Below are 16513 nucleotides of genomic sequence, written 5' to 3'. Positions count from 1 at the left end.
CTGGGGAGGACCCCTCCCAACAGAAGTGGGGCACTGGACAGAGGAGACAGCAGATGGACATTTCGCCTTGGTGTGTGGTCGCCTGAGCTTCCCTCTTGCAGACAGAACCACAGAGAAGTATGTGTTCAGGGCTGCGCAGACCCCACGGGGCCGTGCTCCGCGTTGGCCTGAGCACCGGGACCCCTGCCCACTACTCGGCATCCGTGGGACCTGGACGAATCGCCCAGCATCCTGACGACAGGCCCTCCTCACCCATCAGACCAATAAATCCGACTCTTCCCAACATCTTGGGAGACTAATGCTTCTCGGAACACATTTTTGAAAAAGCTGGGCAATGGAAAAAGAGTGGATTTGGGAGTTGGACTCTAGATCTTTGGGGAGTTTTCTTTCATTTTTGGTGTGGGTGGCATATTTTATTGAGGAATGTGTGTTTTCAGAAAGAGTGCATGGGTGGCAAACATCTTTCTTTTGCTCTCAAAGTTAAACAGTAGTTTGGGTGAGTGTAAAATTCTGATATCTCCACTCTTTCTCTCAAAATCTCCATAATCCCTGCTTCTTAAATTTAGTGTCTCAGTCAGGACCCCGATGCCGGTCTGCTCTCTCTCCTCTCCCGTGGGAGGGTCGTAGAGTTGTCTTCCACACGGAGTTCGGAGAATTCACTGGTCTGCATTTCTGTGTGGGACGTCCCCCCAGTGTTCTGCCCTGACCCTCTGATGTGAAGACTCACCTCTGCTTAGTTCGGGGGTTGCCCCTGTGGTATCTGTTTGCGTATTGCCTCCCCAGGGTCTGCACAACCTTAGTAGTCAGTTACTGCCGCGCCAACGCTTAGTAACCAGCCACCCCGTGGTGACCGGCCACGAGCATGCATCGCCCTGCTCTTGGGGTAGCGCATCCTCAAGCCGCAGGACTGTGGTCCGCGAGGAGGCTCAGCTCCATGGGCCTCGCCTCTGTGACCAGCTGCTGCGACCACGTCCTCCTCATGGCTACGGGAGATGGTCAAGAGCAAAGCAAGTCGTGTGGCCAGATCAACCCCAACGGGACCAAGGAATACACATTACCTCGAGGGGGGAGAGTCCCCAGAGGTGTGGCTCAGGGTGCGGGTGGGGGAGGGCTGGGGCTCGGGGGCAATTAAGGCGTCTGCTAATATGGAATGTGGATCGGGGTCCTGGTTAACATGACCCGCACCTCTGACTCTCGATTCTGTAGTAACTCTCTGTCCCTCCCAGTCTCCCTCTCTCTCCTCTCCCTCCCATCTGATCTTGATTCCAAGTGAATTATACGTGATAGTCTTCTAATTCTGTACTTTGGTTCTAAGCATAACATCAGGAATAAAGATAACCTATCATTTAGCTTCACTGCTAATCAAAGAAATGCAAATGACAGCCGCAGGATCACATTGTCCGCTGGACTTGGGGTTCCGGGAAACGGGCAACGCCCCTCGCTGCTCCCGCTGAGGCTGAGGCTGGGGCTGGAAAGACACCCTCCTGTGGAGGGGTGGACGCCCCGTCCCTGAAGGCTCTCACCTGCTCGCCTCCTCGGGTGCAGTTCCCCTGTGCCTCTGGTTGGTGCTGGAGAGCCTCCCATTCTCCGTGGTGACCTGGAGCCTCCGCCCCTTATGTGGACACTGAGCCGGCGGATCCGGGGCCATCTGTCAGCCAGACCTGGCCACCGAGCCCTGGGAGGGGCTGCCCCAAACTGAGACGCACGGTAAGAGCGAAAACCACGCTGGGTCAGAAAGGTGCGACACCGGGCGAGACCCCATCACGTGCTTTGTACTGGTCACGTGCTGACATGAGGGCGTTTGAGTTGCACAAAACATACCATTTAAATTAATTCCCGCTGTTCTTTTTTACTTTTTTTAACGCGACTCCCAGAAAGTGTAAAATTCCGTAAGTGGCCCGTGGCATATTTCTATGGGACGTTGCTACCTTAGCTGTTTCCTAACGGCTTTAAGACTTTTAGGCAGTCAAGGCGACTCCTGGAGTTTTTGTTTTGTTTTTAACGGACAAAAGAATTGTATCATGCTTATCTACTTGACCTTTTATTGTACTTTACTTGACCTTCTGCTGTATTTTATCTTAGAATTCTTCCTCTCTTTTTAGCGATGTATTTATTTTATCTTTTGTTTACTTTATTTTGAAGGGAAAAGAGATTATAGTGCAAGAAAGGATCATTTGTGCCCAGGAAAGGGGAGACCACATACTTTAGAAAAGCTCTCGTCTCCAGGGAGGACTTTTCCCCAGTGCACAATGGCTCTCCCTTCTTCCTCCGAGGATGACCCCTGTGCCCAGGTAAGAAGGCGTAGCCCCCGGGACCCAGTGTCCCATGAGGACTCCTCCATTCATCTTGCCGCTCGGGGAGACTGCATCATCCTGTTAGAACCCTGTCCTTGCAGTCTTCTGGGGAACTCGCCGTCCCTTGCAGGAACTCGCCCATCCTCCAGGAGGGGTGAGGAAGGACGCACCACAGCCCTGTTGGCTTGGACAGCTGCAGGGCCCGCGAGGAGCCCACCTGAGCTCACTCCACGTTACAGCGGGAGAGGCTCTGTTTCTCCTCGGTGACATGTCCACGGGCAAACATCTGCGTCCCTGCACCTTCCCCACTGTCCGGCCCTCCCCAGCTCTCACTGAAGCACCGTGCGGGTGAGACGCTCATCACGGTCCTGGCTGCAGAGTAACTCCGTGGCCAGTGGCACCCCCTCCCAGGGGGAACCAGCGAACCTCCCCACGGCGGGCGCTGGCCCTGGGCTGGATGTGTGCTCTCGGGTTAGGAGACCGGAGGTCCCAGAGGGAGCACGCCTGCTCCTCATCTGCCCTTCCTCGGCCAACCTGGGAACACCCCGGTCTGTCCTGTCGGACGCCAAGTGGTTCTGGTGGAACGAGGTCATCCCGGCTGAACGTCATGCTAACGGGTGACGTGAACTCCAGCTTCCAAAGGCAAACAGTCCCGTTTCTGAGCCCAGGGACACTGTGCAGCACATTCTTCCTGACCAGGGGTCCCTCCTGGAATGTGGGGGGGTGGCTTTCACAACCTCTGTTTGGCTTTTGAAAACCTCTAACACTGAAGGGTGGAGGTCCTATCATCAGCCTCTGTTGCCCTTAGGGCTGCTTGTTACTCCTTGCAGTCACTTTTGGGAAAGGGCACAGGAATGACTAAGGGGCTCACACACCCCGTTGGGTGACCTTGATGTGACCTCACCTTGCTGTGGGGGCGGGGGGCACAACTCAGCAGGAAGATGGGGGAGGCAAGACGTGGGAGCAGACGGAGGCTGGAAGGCTGCTGGAAATCTCAAGCCCAGCAGGCTCCAGACAGCTGGGCCGGAGGGAAGGCTCCCCACCAGCTTTTCCAGCCTGCACTGCTTCATGGGTCATGGCCAGCCCACCTGGTCTCTGTGGCCAGGTGTACAGCAGGTGATCAGGGCAAGAAGACCTCTGTGTCTGGGGTCTCTGCTGATGTTGGGGGTGAGGGAGGCATGGGGAGGGGCAGACGAACAGAGTGGACACAGGACATCAGGACTGAGCATAAGGCTTACACATGCGATGATCTCACAGCTCAGCCAAGTAAATCAATGGATTTTATCTATTTTTTTATTTGCAGGCGAGGAGGAAGCACTGCGCACGTCCCAGAGAAACCGGGCGCGTGCGAGCCCCGAACCAGCGGGACCCACTGTCCCCTCCTCCCTGCTGGGCACGCTGAGCAAGTGCTCCCTCTGTGCGGCCCCCTACCCCTCCATCAGCAGCTACGCCAACGCTTACGTGCAGCTCACGCTCTCCCCGCCAGCTCACACCGCCGTCCCAGCGATGGCCTGCCCCGGGTCACCCAGGAGGAGAGCGCGCTGTGGCGGGGACTTCAGCTTCCTCTCCTAGACCCGCCCCTCTGGGCCTGAGCCTGGCTGACGCGTCTGCCCCAAGCTCCGCTCCTGTCATTCACATCAGGCCAGTGCCCTCACCACTGGTGCCTTCGAGGACCAGACCTGGTTGCCGCACGTCCAGGAGCCAGGCAGACTGTTACCCCACGTTCACGCTCAGTATTGTGCGGACTCTCCTGCAGGCCCGGCCGCGTAAGCCCCTCGCGAGCATGGCCGTCCGGGGGGCTCAGCACCAGCAAGGCCCAGCACAGACTCCACGTCTGTAGGTGGGGAAGGGGACCCCGGACATTTGCTGCAGCCCCCCCCCCCCAGCCCCAGGTGGACGTCCCTGATGGTGTTGACACGGAACTAAGCAGACCAGAGCAAGATCTAACAGAAACATCCCTCTTTGCCAGTTCTCACACGTTATGAGGACAGCCTGTAGTCTGTACTAATTTATAATCTCTCCACATGCTCCCCATTTTCTTCTTTTAGCCTCAGTTTCTCCCTACAAATGTGGAAGTTGCTTTTAAACAACTGTAGCCTTCTGATGTGGTAAGTTATGAGCATTATTTATTTTCATGAATTCTTTCGAAGCAGAATCGTGTGAACACGGGTTTTGTTACCACCTTTTCACGTATCAGAATATGTGAGCCGGGCCAAACCAAGTCTGAAACCTAATGTTCTCATGTGTAAATGGGATTAACACCACTGATCTCAGCGCTGCCAAGAGGGTTAAATTAAATCATGCGGAGGCCCCATTGCTCGTGGCCTGGGTCCCAGACCTGGAGGTGCCGTAGGAGCCGAGGCAAAGCTGGACCCCAGAACCCAATGCACATTAGCAGGTAGACATCCTTCAGTAGAGAGAGAGGAGAGGACGGGTCCCATGCTGGGGGACCACGGTCTGCAAGAGGACAAGGCCTGTCACCAGGACTGGGGCGTGCACGCCATTCTCATCTCCGGACCCGTCACCGCTGGAGGCCAGACACTGGCGCAAGCTCAGCGCCAGCTGGGGCCACCGAGTCCCCACGGGGCTGAAGGTGCTGCTCTTGGGCAGGCTCCCAGGCACGGACAAAGTAGCCCAGGGCTCCCAGGGCGCGTGGGCTGAAAAGGACCAGTGAGGAGACATCTGAGGAGTAAACACACTCTATTCAGGAAAAATGGAACATAAAAGGCCGCACGTTGTCTACACCGCGTAAAGGAAAGCAGGAACTGAGACGTCTCTGTGCTCGCGCACGCTCACAGGAGCACCGCTCCCCCTGCGGAAGCAACTCAGGTGTGGGCGAGGAGGTGAGGGGCAGGTGGGATGGGGAGTCACAGGCTGGCTGATGGGGACAGACTCCCAGTTGGGAAGATGGAAGGGTCCTGGAGATACCCCTGGGGACAGCTGCACAGCAAAGGGAATGCGATCAATGCCCCGAACCATACGCTTAAAAATGGCTATAATGGCAAACTTTCTTGTGTGTATTTTACCCTCAATAAAAAAGTAGTATATTCCACCATTCTGTGCCTTGTCATTTTTTTATTAAGATTTTTTATTTATTTATTTGAGAGAGAGAGCACATGAGAGGGGGGAGGGTCAGAGGGAGAAGCAGACCCCCTGCTGAGCAAAGAGCCTGATATGGGACTCGATCCTGGGACTCCAGGATCATGACCTGAGCCGAAGGCAGTCGCTTAACCAACTGAGCCATCCAGGCGCCCTGTGCCTTGTCATTTTTGTTTAAAATATATATCTTGGTGATCTTCCTTCTTGATTCCTCAACTTAATAAGAAACAGATAATTCCTTATTTTACATAATTTGTGCCAGAAAAGGAGAAAAGAATCAAGCTGGTCATTTCTTTTATAAGGCTAATTTTAAAATGTTTTATTTATTTATTTGTCGGAGAGAGAGCACAAGCAGGGGGAGCTGCAGGCAGAGGGAAAGGGAGAAGCAGTCTCTCCGCCGAGCAGGGAGCCCGATGCGGGGCTCGATCCTTCGAGCTGATCCTGATCCTGATCCTGATCGATCCTGATCCTTCAACTCAGGACCCTGGGACCATGACCTGAGCCAAAGGCAGATGCTTAACCGACTGAGCCACCCAGGTGCCCCTATAAGGCTAATTTTTAAAAAGGCTAATATAACTTTGATTCTAACTGGATGCGGAATGATGTAAAAAATATAGAGATCAATTTAACAAACATCTACTGGTCAACGAATCCACTGATGTTCAAACCCACTAGAATTAATCCAAAAGAGTGCATCATGACTAAATGGAGTGAGAACTATCAAGATGGTTTTACATTAGAAAATGCATCAACTCGGGCGCCTGAGTGGCTCAGTTGGTTAAGCGTCTGCCTTTGGCTCAGGTCATGATCCTGGAGTCCCTGGATCAAGTCCCGCATCGGGCTCCCTGCTTGGCAGGGAGCCTGCTTCTGCCTCTGACCCTCCCCCCTCTCATGTGCTCTCTCTCTCTCATTCTCTCTGTCTCAAATAAATAAATAAAATCTTAAAAAAAAAAAATGCATCAACTTAATAAATGATGTTAATGAGCCATGATTGTCTCAGGAAGTAGAACAAGATGATTTGACAAAGTTCCACAGCAGTTTATAATTCAAACTAAAAAGGTGGAAAAAAACTGTTTATGTTGATAAAAGCTGTTTACTAAACACCAACAGTAAATGCACTCATTGAGAAATAATAAAATAATTGAGAAATAGTAGAAACGAAACCACTTAGAAATATGGAGAAAACCACGTGAAGAAACACTAAACCTTGGTGCTCTGGGGAGCGACAGTGCTTTAGTAATTGGTCCTCACGGATGGGCATGCAGGTGGCCCCCAGTCCGACCCCGGCGGAAGCCCTGCTGCAAAGAGAAGTGATTGAATTCACAGCGTTCTGCATGTGAGCAAGTGTATCTCACAAAAAATCCCTAAAGTGGAATTTTTAGGTCAAAAGAATATGCATTTGTAATTTTGAGAAATACTGTGAATTGCTCTCCAAAGGTTTCAAATTCACACGTATACCAGTCCCCCACGGCCTCTTCTCTCCAACCCCATGGAGCCAATCCACAAGTGTGACTTCAGCTACGTTTGTATTATTGTGAATAAAATTGAGCATCTCTTCATGAATGTAAGAGCTGTTTGTATTCCTCTTGCTGCGAAATACCTGTTCATATCCGTTGCCTATCTTTCTACTGAACTGTTGGAATTCCTCCTTCCTTCCTTCCTTCCTTCCCTTCTTCTTCCTTCCCTTCTTCCTTCCTTCCTTCCTTCCCTCCTTCCTTCCTTCCTTCCTTCCTTCCTTCCTTCCTTCCTTCCTTCCTTCCTTCCTTCCTTCCTTCCTTCCTTCTCTTTGATCAGTTTTGGTCTCATCTATTACAAAGGTTAGCGTTTGACTGTGACATAAACCCCAGATGTTTTCCTCAGTTGCTATTTTGCCTTTACTTTGATATATGCCATTTACCTTTTGCCGTGAAGATTTTAAAAATTTCTATGTGATCAAGCCTATCAGTCTCATCTTTTATGAATTTTGGACTTGCAGGAATAGTATAAAAATCCTTCCACATTCCAAATTTATAAATGGACTCTCTCATGTAGAACAGAAAACACGTTACATGTGTGAATGTGTAGAGGTTTAACCCCCCCCAAAAGCTATTTTAAATAATGTATTTCTATATTTAATTTGTCTTGTTGGAATACCTATCTCTGCTCTTTTCTATGAACGTTTTTTGTCTCTTAAGGCAGATTTGAGGTCAGTCATCACTTAGTGGAGAAGAGCAGAGCACTTCTGAAAGAGAAACGCCACTGGTTGAAATTTCACGGTAAGGAAGTTGCTGTTTGTGGAGAAGAGAGACTGGGTGGGTCGGACGGGACAGGTGTCCCGCCCCCGGCCGCACGCGGGAGGGCTCACCTGCCTCCGCCTCGCCCATGGGGCTACGCAGGTGGGGCTCAGGAGTGTCGCCCGGGCTGTGGACAAGCTGGGGAACCATCCAGGGCGTGGCCAGGGAGGATGGACAGCGTTAGCTGCAGGATTGAGCAAGTGGAAACCGTCCGAATGCCTGTCCGAGGGGAGCGGCTGGCCGAGGGGGGGTGGGTGGTGCAGGGCCGCCAAGTCAGAGAAGCAGACCCACACACCCTGCCTGCAGGGGCATGACCCACCACAACGGCAAACCAAGAGCAACTTACAGACGAGTGTGTGGAGAGGGGTATTTAAAACCCAAAAACCAAGAAAAGAAAAAAGGAGTTGAATGGATGTGCTGAGTGAATGAACGGAGAGGACCGCGTCCAGGCGTCCAGGCGTCCAGGCGGGAGGGCCGGCCTGAGCCGGCCTCCTCCAGCACCAGACACACGGGGGACCAGAGCCAGATCCTGCCTGCCGGGCAGCCACTGTGGGGGGAAGGTGCTCCGTGTCTGAGGCGGCCGGCGGCATGTGTCCCAGGTCCAGGCCAGATTTATAGCACAGGGACCTGCAGCCACCTCCCCGTCCTTCCCCTTCGCGACTCAGCAGAGGGTGGCTCGGGGAAAGCCCTTGCCTGGGTCCGGGCAGGGGTGTCTCAGGAAGAGGAAAGCAGAAGGCAGTGGGCCCCCCTGTGTGGCCTGGACGGACGTGCTGCCCTCCCGCCCCCTCGCCCCCCATCCCTGTACATGTCTGAATGACCTGTGCCAGGCGCAGGCAGGGGGGGAAGCAGGATTCGGTCCTGGGTCATCCCTTCCCTCCTGGGCACTGTCCCCTCACCGGCGCAGGACAAAGGCCACATCATTTCCTTTTGTACACGAAAGAACAGAACTCTCCGCCCTCTCGGACCTGCCTGAGGACTCGGAAGGATGAGCCCCCCGGAGGAGAGGAAGAACCAAGGGGGTTCGGGTGGGAATATTTCATCCCCACAGCACCCGTTGGCCACTGCACCACGGTCTGCCTGCCCGCACACCCCGCACCCCCACCCCCAGAGCCTGGTGAGACCCCGGAGGGCTGCCCAGAACTCTGGAGGGGGGTGCAGGGGCAGGGACTGCCTGCTTCGTTTGGCATCGCATTTAATTTTTATTCACACACACTCTGCTTCTCTCTCAGGTCATTATTTTTTAAAATATTTTCATCCACGTTTGACTGTGAGTTTGACATTCTTCAGAGAGAATGCGAATGTTGGAAGAGAATTCCAGTAAAGTGCTTTCTCAGGACTTGGACGTTTCGATGTGGGGACGTGTGCTGACCATGCTGCCCGGGGAGCTGCCCTTGGGAACCAGCGGGGGGCTCAGCCTGCAGGTGGAGGGGCGGCCACTCTAACCCAGAACCTCGCCTTTTGCTCCTGACCTGTATGGGAAACAGAAATGCAAGACAAGAAAATTAATCACTGGGGGATGGGACAGTTCATCAAATTCAAGTCCAATTACTTTCTTTACATAATTCAAATGGAAACTTGACTGTGGGCAAAGACTCCGTTCCTACATCTCCTAAATTTTATTCTCCAGTTTGGAATACCATGGCAGCTTCATGGGGCTAATTTAATGTGTCCACTTGGCTGGCCCCGGTCTGGGGCACCCAGATCAAAGTGTGGAGGGTCTGGGGACAGCGGAAGAGGGAGGGGACTCGCCCCCTTTTCCCGGCCCCGGGCTTGAGCTGGGGCCTCTCCTGTCATCTGCTGGGGTCCACACGGTCGGCTCCCTGCTCCTCAGGCCCCCTCATTCACACTGAACTGCACCCCAGCCTCCCGTCTCCAGCTTGCAGATGGCAGATGGTGGGACTTTTCTGCCTCCACGGTTATGTGAGCCAATCCCTACAAATCTCCTTTCAAATATCTATAATCTTCTACAGGCTCTGTGTCCCTGGAGAAGCCCCACAAATACATTCACTTCGCATCAGGAGGCTAAGCCAGAAATCCTGATGGCACAATGAAGCCCGGCAGCAGGGACATGCCCTCCACTAGGGAGAGCGCTTTGTGATGGTTGTGGTGGGGCCAGTGTTTCCCAGACTGGACTCCTGCGGGATCTCTGCACATAGGACCCCAGGCCCCCAGATGTACTGACTCAGAATCCTGGGTCACAGACCTAATAGATCTCAGGACAGCGGACCCAGGGGCACAGCCCCATTACTGGGGTCCCACCCTCTCTCTCATCAGGGTGGGTACTGGTGTTTGGGATGGGAGGAGTCTAAGTCATATACGCATTTTCAGTCTACGTGATTGTGTATCTAGTGGTGTGCTGATAAAGACTGAATCATAGCTTTCCAAAAAATGTGTGCGTATAAAACCCATATGTTCATTATAAGGTTTGCTGGCGTGAAGAGTATGGATCACACGGTTTGCATCCAGTAACACCACGTGCGGCCCCCTCCGTCATGAGCCCCACGCGGCCCATTTATCCCCATGGGGTGCTCTCATCGGTTCTTGCCGGACCGTGATGTCACACCTCAGATGACACGGTCGTCTGCTCTTTCCCGAGAAAGTCGCCATCATTGGTGTGATCTGTGATCTGCTCTGACACCGTTTCCACCGTGTACAAATCATCTACGTTAAGCTGAAGCCTCTTGCAGCGTCAGCACGGGACACGACACTCATGTTAACCTGCACAGTGAACATTTTCTCCAGCACTTTCCCGAGTCTGGACAATCAACAGAATCACAACCCCAGCCCTGATCCGTGGAGGTTGCCCATTCCTGGGCTGATTCCCAGCCGCCAGCGCGCACTGAGCCCCACGACGTGGCTTCCCCGCGCACGCAGACACACGGGTGGCTCAGCAGCAGAGACTGCGGTGCGTAGAGTCGAGGGAATCGGTGCGTTGTGTGTTTATTAACTCTTAAAACACAACTTACCTAACTGAAAGCCTGTATGATTTGATTTTTAATTACGGTTATGTTAAACAACAGGTCTGCCCAAATCCTCAAACTTCCGCTCACCCCATCCCGAGATGCGGCCTCGAGTCCAGCCTCACTCTGGCAGGCCCTCCAGATGTGCAGCCAGCTGTGGGGGGGGGGGAATGCAGGCACTACGGCCCTGCCTCTCCTGGCCGCGGTGCCCACTGCTCACTCCCCGCTTCCTCCCACACCTTGCAAAGAGTCTGTAGCTTATGCTCATGGGTTTTGCTTGCTTGTTTGTTTGTTTGTTTTTAATCTAGGCCAAGAAAGGAGACTGAAAAGGAAGTCCTTTATCACGTACTGAGCTGTTTCGCAAACAAGGCTAAGGGCCATCTTGATGATTTCGCTGTTTTGAAGAAAGCCCTCGTTTCGAGGCCTCACATTGAAGGTTCTCAGGGCTGTGGGGTTTCGGGGATGTTAGAGGCACAGCAGGTGGTTAGCTGCTCCCGCAGGACCAGCCAGGCGGGGCCTCAGCGGAGCGAGCGGAGGCCCCGTTGACCAGGGCGGGGGTTCTGCATTTTCACCTGCAGGTAGGTGTTCAGGCTCGCAGGGGTGCCTCCCCCCACGCGAACCGGACGTAGGCACACACATCAGAATGACGACGTTTCGTTCGCAGGGTGGCTTCCCCCATCCAGGATGCTTCGTTCCCAGGATCGGGGTTCCTGGCAAATCAAGTTCTCAATCCAGGATTGCTGGGCACCCAGAGCCTTTGAGACTCTTGCACGCAGGGGTTTGCCTCTGCCCCCGGCCAGGGTGCTCCCGCAGCCCACCCTGGGCTCCACCTCACCGTCAGCCTCCCTGGATAGCTAGTACTGCAGCTGCCTGCGTGGAGATTTTTAAAGACACGCGCAGCACATCACAGCAGTTCCGCCAACTGTCCTGTAATATCACGGACGGGGGCCTGGCTCTCTTCACTAAGTTACAGATCGTCCTGAGCTATGCTCTGGGTTCTTAGACTCTGGAAGCACTTTGAGCCAATCAGCGTCACGTTAACCTCTCATCACTTGGATGGGTTCCTTCTAAAGACGGTTTCTCTTGAGAATCCAGCTTCCCTTTCAGAGGCGACATTCCCTGACCGGGTTCCCCTTCTTCCTGGAGCCAGCGTGCTCCCACGTTCCATAAGCACATTCGCGGTCCCTTCTCCTTGCCACTCAACCCCAAGACCCTTGCTGTCTTATCTAACGATGCAACGACTGGAAGTGAATCTCTGAATCCTCTTACATAGGACTTGAACCAGCCCGAGGGGCAGGAAGTGGGAAAGAATTCTGTTCTTCACCCACTCTTCCTGCTCGGTCCCTTTGTTGCAACCTTACCCTCAAGAGTCCTCTAGTGTGGCACGTTAAAAGATCTGAACACCTGTTGGAATGCTTCACGGACACCAGGTGCTCAGTCGATTATCCTGGGGGGGCTGTCATAACCACGTCCCGCGGACCACGCGGCTTCCACAGCAGACGTTTAGCATCCCCCATCCTGGAGGCTGGAGGTCAGATCCAGACGTGGACGGGGCTGGTTCTTCCACGGCCCCTCCCCTGGGTGTGTAGATGGCCACCTTCTCCCTGTGTCCTCAGTGGTGTCCCCTCTGTGCGTGTCTGTGCCCTAACCGCTTTTCTTATAAGGACACCAGTCACATCGGGTCAGGGCCTGGCCGAATGACCTCGTTTTACCCTAATCACCTGTGTAAAGACGCCCCCTCCAAATACAGTCACAATCTGAGGTCCTCGTGATTAGTGCCCTGACATATACATCTAGGGGACACAGTTCAGCCCAGAGCGGCCGCTGTTGATTTCAGACATCGATGGGAGTATCTCTCTAACTTTCCACAAAACAAGAAAAGGCACCAAGTCCAGAGGTAGCCTTGAGATTCTGGGGCCCCTAGGGATGAAGCACCAGATTCTGTCTGGGTCAAAAGTCCCATCGGTGGGTCTTGCCGAAGCCTGCCTCTGCTCAAGGGGCCACACCCAGCCAGTTCTGCTCCCACCTGGAAGCTTATAGCCAAGCTGGCGAAAACAATCCTGAGGAAAAGCAGCCCATTCCGCAGACCTGCGGGGCCCCAGGCGCAGAGACTCCCCGGGGACCAACTGACCTGCCCCCGGTCCGCTGCTCAGGTGCCCTGTCAGGTTGAACACTGTTCATGTTTTTTTGGTGACTTCCTTTCTAGGAAATGCCTGTTTGTGTCTTTTGCCCATTCTTTTCCTGGCTTCTCATTTTGTTATTCATTTGTAGGAGCTTTCAAAGCGCATTTCAGATATTAATGTTGTATCATTTCTATGTTTTTCTGCTGTGTGGACTGCTTTCTCACGTTCTTAGTGGCAACTATTGAGTGTGGGCGAATTTACTGAGCAACAAGAAAAGGATGACCCAAATTGACATTTGGGAAGCAAATCTCCCCAACCTGGTTGGTCTTTGCCAGATGTGGGCTTGGCTTTTCCTGAATCTCTGCTCTTCTAACAAGTCAGCCAGTCAATTTCCACAGAAAGGCCTCCTGGCATTTTGTTTGGACTGCACTGAGTCTGGGTCGATTTGGAGAAAATCGGCATCTCTACACCCTCCCATTTCCCCAGCCACGAACAGTCATGTTGCTCTGTGAGCTTCCTCCCAGATGAAGGTCTTCAGCTCAGTTTTATATTTTCTACAGAAAGGTCTGGCATAGATTTTGTCCAGGTGCCTTATTTTTCATCGTTGCTGCTATTATGTGCTTTTCAAATTATATTTTCAAACTCCTTTTTTACTGTGTTGCAATGCACTTGACTCTGTCCACTGACTTTGGCAGTTAATATGTTGTTGATTCTGTTGAGATTTCTATATTGATAATCATATTTCTGAATAATAATGATTTTGATTCTTCTCTATTTCTTCACCTTGTACATTTTTACCTTGTCTCATTTGTACTGGCCGTGAAAAGAAATGTGTGGATTTGCTTTGCTACTGCTTTGTGTTAAAAGGTCGTGTCTTTGCACATGAATGCTACTATTCTTTTTCTTTTCTTATTCTGTCCTTATCTGCCATCAGAATCAAGGTTACCCACGTAACATGAAGTAAACTGGGTGTTCTGGGGATGTTCAGTAGAACACAACTACAAGATATCTGGGCTTTTTGTTGGGTTATGTATGGCCAGGATCTCCTCCCATGGCGTGACTTGCTTTTACTCTTCTTTTAACATACCTCTAAACAGTGTCTTTTGATGGATGGAAGTCCTGAATTTTAATGCAGGCCACTTCATCTTGGTTTTTACTTTCCCATTACTTTTATGTCTTATGAGGGAAATCTTTGCCTACTCCAAGGTCATGAAAATATTCTGGCTGTATTTCCTTTACTGTCTTTGGCAGAGTATGTAAAATTTCAGAATTCAGCATCTCCCTGCCCTCATGGAGCTTCTATTCCAGCAGAGGAGAAAGAACAACAAGTAAGAATATAGTAGAATGCCGGGAAATGCAAGAAGGAGTGTAACAGCATGCGAATGGGATGGCGTGTGGACAGAGGGCGGTGACTTAAGGTAGGGGAGTTGGAAAAGTCTCGGGGAAGGTGACATGTGAGCAGAGACTGGAGAGGCGGAAGCCTCTGAGCCATGTGAACGTCTCTGGAGAAGGATGTTCCACACCGAGTGGCCAACCAACATGGGAGTGAGCTTGGCCTCTGGAGGAAAAGCGAGCGGGTCAAGTCGGCCAAATTGCAGCAGAGAGCGGAAGGAGACGAAGCCGGAGACGGAGGCAGAGCCCGATAGTTTAGGCCTTACAGGACATGGCGAGCAGTTTGGGTTGTACTCGCGCGCTGTGCTGAGGAAGTCCACAAGGGAGCAGGGAGGCACGATCTGATTCATGTTTTCGGAAGAGCTCTCTGGTACTGTCCCGAGACCTGCCCGCTGAGGAGATCGGGAGTGAGGCCCCAGGTGCATCCGCTGCGCGGCTGCAGGTGCATGGTGGCCGTTCCTTCAGGCTGGATGGCAGAGTAGGCATGGGGAATCCTGTACCTTCTTCAAAATACTTCTCTGCTTTGTTTCCCACAGTTAGATCTATGATCTGTCTGGACTTGAACTCTTTTGTAATCTAATCGACCAAGCTCCATTTAGTGGAAAGGTTATCCTCAAAGAGACCCCAGAGGGATGACTTCCTGTACCGCGTGAGGACCCGGCAGGAAGACGGCCGCCACCAACCGGGGAGTGAGCTCACCGGGAACCAAACTGGCTGCATCTTGCTCTCGCACTTTCAGCCCCTAGAACTGTGAAAAGTAAATCTCTATGGTTTATGCTGCCTTGTTACAGTATTTTGTTGTAGAGACTCAAACTAAGGTAACATGTTACACCATGGGTGGCACTTGAGGACTTGAGGAAATAAGCCTAATACAAAAATAAGTAAGTACCGTATGACCCACTTGTATGAGGCACCCAGAATAGGCAAATTCATAGAGACAGAAAGTAGAGGGGTGGGCCCCACGCCCAGGACACTCAGGCGTATGCCTCCTTTGTTTTTTAGACTCTGACATCATGTTCTTGGTGCCATGACATCATTGGCCATGCAGGCACTGGAAGACTCATGTTACCTCAAATAACCTGTGAAGATAAAATCATTTCCTTCCATAAGGAGCATCTGCTGCTAGCTGTGGGAAGATTTTTTTTAACCTCTTCAGTATTTTTTATCTTAATTTCATCCACCAGGTGAGAGAACGGGCAGGGATCAGTGAGAGGGGTTCCGGGGACTAGGTGAGAGCAAGGGGCTAATTTTTCTAATTTCTGTAAATTCTGACTTGTAGGTGTAACCACTGAGTTCAGATCAAGCCTGTGAGCACTACCTCCTCAGTGAGGTGCATAGTGAGGGTAAGGGTATAATGAGGGACAGGAAGCACCCCAGGGTGAGGTGCATGGTGAGGGGGTAGGGGTATAATGATGGACAGGAAATACCCAAGGATGAGGTGCCTGGTGAGGGTAAGGGTATAATGATGGACAGGAAGCACCCCAGGGTGAGGTGCATGGTGAGGGGGTAAGCGTATAATGATGGAGAGGAAATACCCAAGGGTGAGGTGCATGGTGAGGATAAGGGTATAATGATGGACAAGAAATACCCAAGGGTCAGGTGCATGGTGAGGGTAAGGGTATAATAATGATGGACAGGAAGCACCCAGCGTGAGGTGCATCGTGAATATAAGGGTATAATGATGGACAGGAAGCGTGCCCCAGGGTGAGGTGCATGGTGAGGGTGAGGATAGTGTATAATAATGGTGGACAGGAAGCACCCAGGGTGAGGTGCATGGTGAGGAGGTAGTGTATAATAGTGGACAGGAAGCACACAGGGTCAGATGCATGGTGAGTGTAAGGCTATAATGATGGACAGGAAGCACCCCAGGGTGAGGTGCATGGTGAGGGTCAGGGTATAATGGTGGACAGGAAGCACCCCAGGGTGAGGTGCATGGTGAGGGGTAATGGTATAATAGATAGATAAGTTTTGTGCAAGGACACTGCAGCAGGTGACCCACGTCAGCCCCCGTGACCCTCTCGAGTGACTCAGGGAGAAACCCAGAGCAGGAAGCGCCAGGAAGCCAGTCACACGGAGGCGTGCCATCTTTTTGAACAATCAAGACATGGTAGACATACCGTACTGAGATGATCTCACGGTCTTCCTTGTGTCTCCTGGAAATCAGTAAACCTTCAATTTTACAACCCAGCAGACCGCACCTCGGGACGCACACATGTCCCTTGGGAACTGCTTGCAGGCCCGCAGACCCTGTCCCTTCTGCAGGGTCCCCAAGCCGGACAAGCTCCAGCAGCTTGGCGGACCGATCTCAAGTCCTGTCCCCCAGGCTCTCGTCCTCCACGAGCCGAGGAACCCAGCACTCACTAACCTGCTGG

The sequence above is a fragment of the Mirounga angustirostris genome, unplaced genomic scaffold (genome assembly GCF_029215605.1).
Source record: "Mirounga angustirostris isolate CCGP_5_RB_7025 unplaced genomic scaffold, mMirAng1.0.hap1 SCAF_8, whole genome shotgun sequence".
Taxonomy (NCBI): domain Eukaryota; kingdom Metazoa; phylum Chordata; class Mammalia; order Carnivora; family Phocidae; genus Mirounga; species Mirounga angustirostris.
This window is presented reverse-complemented; position numbering follows the sequence as displayed.